Source organism: Triticum urartu, chromosome 6 (genome assembly GCF_003073215.2).
Source record: "Triticum urartu cultivar G1812 chromosome 6, Tu2.1, whole genome shotgun sequence".
NCBI lineage: Eukaryota > Viridiplantae > Streptophyta > Magnoliopsida > Poales > Poaceae > Triticum > Triticum urartu.
Genome location: NC_053027.1, coordinates 544,426,996 through 544,433,010, shown reverse-complemented (window position 1 = coordinate 544,433,010; position 6,015 = coordinate 544,426,996).

The window sequence follows — 6,015 nt, the reverse complement described above, 5'->3', positions numbered from 1 at the left end:
ACGTCACCAAGCTGAACGTGTGCAGATCGCGGAGGTGCCGTACCTTCGGTGCTAGGATCGGTCAGATCATGAAGACATTCGACTACATCAACCGTGTTGTCATAACGCTTCCTCTTACGGTCTACAAGGGTACGTGGACAACACTCTTTCCCTCTCGTTGCTATGCATCACAATGATAGATCTTGCGTGTGCGTAGGAATTTTTTGAAATTATTGTGTTCCCCAACGTATCTTGCCTTTGGATCTGCGATAGAAGGTGTACCGAACAGTCTCCTTTGGGTATCCTATGAAGACACATTTCTCCGATTTGGGTTCGAGCTTATCAGGTTGAATATTTTTCACATAAGCATCGCAACCCCAAACTTTAAGAAATGACAACTTAGGTTTCTTGCTAAACCACCATTCATATGATGTCGTCTCAACGGATTTAGATGGTGCCCTATTTAACGTGAATGCAGCCGTCTCTAAAGCATAACCCCAAAATGATATCGGTAAATCGATAAGAGACATCATAGATCGCACCATATCTAATAAAGTACGGTTACGATGTTCGACACACCATTACACTATGGTGTTCCAGGTGGCGTGAGTTGCGAAACTATTCCACATTGTTTCAAATGAAGACCAAATGATAACTCAAATATTCACCTCCATGATCAGATCGTAGAAACTTTATTTTCTTGTTACGATGATTTTCCACTTCACTCTGAAATTCTTTGAACTTTTCAAATATTTCAGACTTATGTTTCATTAAGTAGATATACCCATATCTGCTCAAATCACCTGTGAAGGTCAGAAAATAACGATACCCGCCGCGAGCCTCAACACTCATCGGACCGCATACATCAGTATGTATTATTTCCAATAAATCAGTTGCTCGCTCCATTGTTCCAAAGAATGGAGTCTTAGTCATCTTGCCCATGAGGCATGGTTTGCAAGCATCAAGTGATTCCAAAATCCCATCAACATGGAGTTTCTTCGTGCGCTTTAGACCAATATGACCTAAACGGCAGTGCCACAAATAAGTTGCACTATCATTATTAACTTTGCATTTTTTGGCTTCAATATTATGAATATGTGTATCACTACAATCGAGATTCAACAAAAATAGACCACTCCTCAAGGGTGCATGACCATAAAAGATATTACTCATATAAATAGAACAACCATTATTCTCTGATTTAAATGAATAACCGTCTCGCGTCAAAAAAGATCCAAATATAATGTTCATGCTCAACGCTGGCACCAAATAACAATTATTTAGGTCTAAAACTAATCCCAATGGTAGATGTAGAGGTAGCGTGCCGACGGCAATCACATCGACTTTGGAACCATTTCCCACACGCATCATCACCTCATCCTTAGCCAATCTTCGTTTAATCCATAGCCCCTGTTTCGAGTTGCAAATATGAGCAACAGAACCAGTATCAAATACCCAGGCGCTACTATGAGCATTAGTAAGGTACACATCAATAACATGTATATCAAATATACCTTCACTCTGCCATCCTTCTTATCCGCCAAATACTTAGGGCAATTCCGCTTCTAGTGACCAATCCCTTTGCAGTAGAAGCACTCAGTTTCAGGCTTTGGTCCAAACTTGGGCTTCTTCCCTTGAGCAGCAACTGGCTTGCTGTTCTTCTTGAAGTTCCCCTTCTTCCCTTTGCCCTTTTTCTTGAAACTAGTGGTCTTGTGAACCATCAACACTTGATGCTCCTTCTTGATTTCTACCTCCGCAGCCTTTAACGAGCTCAGGAATTGTCTTTTCCATCCCTTGCATATTATAGTTCATCACGAAGCCTTTATAGCTTGGTGGCAGTGATTGAAGAACTCTGTCAATGACACTATCATCAGGAAGATTAACTCCCAGCTGAGTCAAGTGGTTATGGTACCCAGACATTTAGAGTATGTGTTCACTGACAGACCTATTCTCCTTCATTTTGCAGCTGTAGAACTTGTTGGAGACTTCATATCTCTCAAGTTGGGCATTTGCTTGAAATATTAACTTCAACTCCTGAAACATCTCATATGCTCCATGACGTTCAAAACGTCTTTGAAGTCCTGATTCTAAGCCGTAAAGCATGGCACACTAAACTATCAAGTAGTCATCAGCTTTGCTCTGCCAGACGTTCATAACATCCGGAGTTGCTCCTGCAGCGGGTCTTGCACCTAGCGGTGCTTCTAGGACGTAATTCTTCTATGTAGCAATGAGGATAATCCTCAAGTTACGGACCCAGTCTGTGTAGTTGCTACCATCATCTTTCAAATTAGCTTTCTCTAAGAACGCATTAAAATTCAAGGGAACGGTAGCACGGGCCATTGATCTACAATAACATAGATATGCAAAAACTATCAGGACTAAGTTCATGATAAATTAAATTTCAGTTAATCATATTACTAAAGAACTCCCACTTAGATAGACATCCCTCTAGTCATCTAAATGATCATGTGATCCATATCAACTAAACCATGTCTGATCACCACGTGAGATGGAGCAGTTTTCAATGGTGAACATCATTATGTTGATCATATCTACTATATGATTCACGTTCGACCTTTCGGTCCCAGTGTTCCGAGGCCATATCTGCATATGCTAGGATTGTCAAGTTTAACCTGAGTATTCTGCATATGTAAAACTGGCTTGCACCCGTTGTATGTGAATGTAGAGCTTATCACACCCGATCATCATGTGGTGTCTCGGCACGACGAACTGTAGCAGCGGTGCATACTTAGGGAGAACACTTATACCTTGAAATTTAGTGAGGGATCATCTTATAATGCTACCACCGTACTAAGCAAAATAAGATGTATAAAAGATAAACATCACATGCAATCAGAATATGTGACATGATATGGCCATCATCATCTTGTGCCTTTGATCATCATCTCCAAAGCACCATCATGATCTCCATCGTCACTGGCTTGACACCTTGATCTTCATCATAGCGTCGTTGTCGTCTCGCCAACTATTACTTCTACGACTATCGTTACCGCTTAGTGATAAAGTAAAGCAATTACATGACGATTACATTTCATACAATAAAGCGACAACCATAAGTGTCGGGGATATACCCCGCGGTATGACCTGGCCGGAGTTATAACCCGGCTAGGACTTGGTAAACCGGCAGAGAGTTAAGACAGACAGTTAAGATAGATGGTTATAACGGATGGTAATCTGGCAGATGATAACCAGGCAGGTGTTAAGTCAGATGATAACCCGGTAGGTGTTAAGTCAGATGATAACCCGGCAAGGGTTAAGTCAGATCATAACCCGGCAGACAGTCATAACCCGGCAGATAATCATAACCCGGCAGACAGTCATAACCCGGCAGACAGAGTCTCCTGGGGTTAACAAGCCCGAGACATTAAGAAGCCCAAGATGTTAAGAATCCCATGAAGAGAAGTCAAAATAGTTTAAGTCTTAATCCGAGTGGGACTCTACATGTAACCCGCCCCTTCAACATATATAAGGAGGGGCAGGGCACCCCCAAAGGGGAAAATAATCTTAAGGGTTAGAGAGAACTAGAAGAGCTGGTTTATGGCGACTCTCTGATGATGATAATGAGACCTAGCCACAAACAACATGTAGGGTTGTTACCGAATGATGTTTCCCGGGGCCCGAAGCTGTCTAAATCCTTGTCTTGTGTGTTGATCTGCCTCGCGTCTCTCGATTCCGACAAACCCCTTCTAGCTACCGCATAGATGCGTTGGCATTACGGCTAAGTCCTCACACTAGGACATCTGCCGTGACAATTCCATGACGGTTGGCGCCCACCATGGGGCCGAGTTCTTAGAGGGATTTCTTCGAGGGGTCGAAGAGTTCGCGATTTTTCTAGATGAAGAACCGATTTAGAAGGATATACATCAACTGCAAGTTCATCGGTCAAGATTGAAGAAATCGGTCTCGCTGCGATAAGCCGCCACTCAATGTTTATGATGACCTGGAGACAGACCGGGACTCCAACGCTGCAAGCCGGCTCGCCTGCTTCCGTCGTTGACTCTGTCTCCACCATACCAACTTCGCTGTCGCTCCATCGCTGAGCCGACCCTGCCCCTTCGCTGTGGCGTCACTCGGCCTAAACCACCGCGGCGGCTTTTCCTGGACGGTCTGGTTGTCTTGTGCTACTTCACGCCGTTCCCCGCCTGGACTCCTCTAAACATCGGATTACGCTTCGCCTCTCGTCTGAATCGCTGTTGTGCCTCGCCTCTGGTCCGAGTCGCCATCGTGCCTCGTCTCTTGTCCGGGTCTCGGTGCGCTGGGCCCCAAACTAAAGCCGTCGCGGATCAACAACGCCCGCCCAGGCACGACCCGGAGTCACCACAGCCAACGGGGCCCTGGGGACGCTCCGTTGAGCCGCCGCCTCACCTTCGCTGTGGGTGAACCGCCTACCGCTGTTCTGTTGAAGCGATGTAGCTCGCCACGGATAAACCGCCGTTGCCTGAGCCACCTCTGAGGCTACCTTGCTGGGTCGACTCTACTCCGAGTCGCCGCTTCTGTTGCGATTTAGGCCTCCACCTCACCTCCTCCTGCTCTGCGCACTTGTGCTGAACCGGCCACGACCTCCTTCTGCTTCCAACCCGCCGTCGCGGGCGCGCGTTGAACTGCCGCCGCTCGATTTCTGTCGCCGAATCGACCCCGCCCTGTTTTCACTGCGGTTGAGCCGCCTCCGCCGTCGCCTCGTCAAGCCAGACCTGCCTCGAGCCGCTGCGAAGGACAGACCCGCCTCGATCTGCGGCCGTCACTCACCTCAGTGGCCTGCGGTGGCCTGCCGTGGTTTCGACCCGGCGCCCGTGCCTGCTAACTCACCACAGTCAAGTCACCGCTGTCGTGTCTTTTGACTCATTTTTCTGCTTTCAAATCTCCAGTTGTGCCCCGCGCGGTCGTGAATCCTTAAGCCGCCGACCCGGATGCAACTCTACAAACCGCCGCATCGGATCGCCCTGTTTCCAACGTCGAGCACCACTGGTCACCACACCTCGCGCCGCCGGCTCATTGCCGCTGGTCCCATTTGCTACTCCCATGCCGGTTCATCTCTGCAAGCCCCGGCCGCCTCTGAAGCTGCCTGGCCTCACTCCTCCTCGAGTCGCCGGCCGATTCTCTACCACCTCTGGTTCTAAACCGGCCATGTTTCTGTTTTCCGAGCCGCCATTGAGGTTCTGACCTCCGAGCCGCCGTCGCATCCCGTGACAGTTTGCCGCTTCGCCTCTCCTCGCTGGGGGTCTCCACGGTGCCCGACAAACCGGAACCACCTTGAGCCACTTCAGCCGCATTCCTCCACGAATTGCCGTTGCCGGTTCACCTCTGCTTGAGCCGCTGCCGGGTCACCACGGACTCGCCCTGCTGCCTATGGGTCGGTCCGCCACTGCAAGTCGCCTGGAGCCACCGCTCGTTTCGAAGCCGGCCGCCGCGCTCGCCTCAACCCACCGCTTTATGCCACCACGCGTTCAGCCGCCGCGGTGTCGGCCTGCCTGAATCCTAAGCCGCCATTGGGTTTCCTCCACTTTACTGCCGGAGTAGGCGCTGAGCCGCACCAAGCCGCCCAGCGTCGAGCCACTGCCGGAGAGCCGTCCTGTGCCTCCAGGTTTCCCCGCGTCGAGCGCCGCCACACATGGCCTTTTTCGCTGCGGGGTTACGATAGCAAAAGCAAGTTCTTCTCGCTGGAGATTGGAAAAGTCAAAGGGTTAGTCTGATTCATGCATTAGTAGTATAAACTACTACAAATAAAAGTATTGCCGCTAGTTTGGCGTCATATAAAGAAAAGGAGCACCGGTGCAAGGGCTACATCACACTTTTTGTTATATGTCCATCAGATGAAAATACCATGTGCTATCTTTTCTATATATCTTATCAGCACATGTTAAATTGTTTAAGAACAATTACTTTAGTCTATGGTATTTTTTTCGCAGGATCATTATTCATTACAAAGGTGTCGTAAGGGGCATGCGCCAAATTATTTTTTGCACTAGCGCTTGTCCGTATCGTCCTGCTCGACGGATACGTGCGCAAATCGCGGCC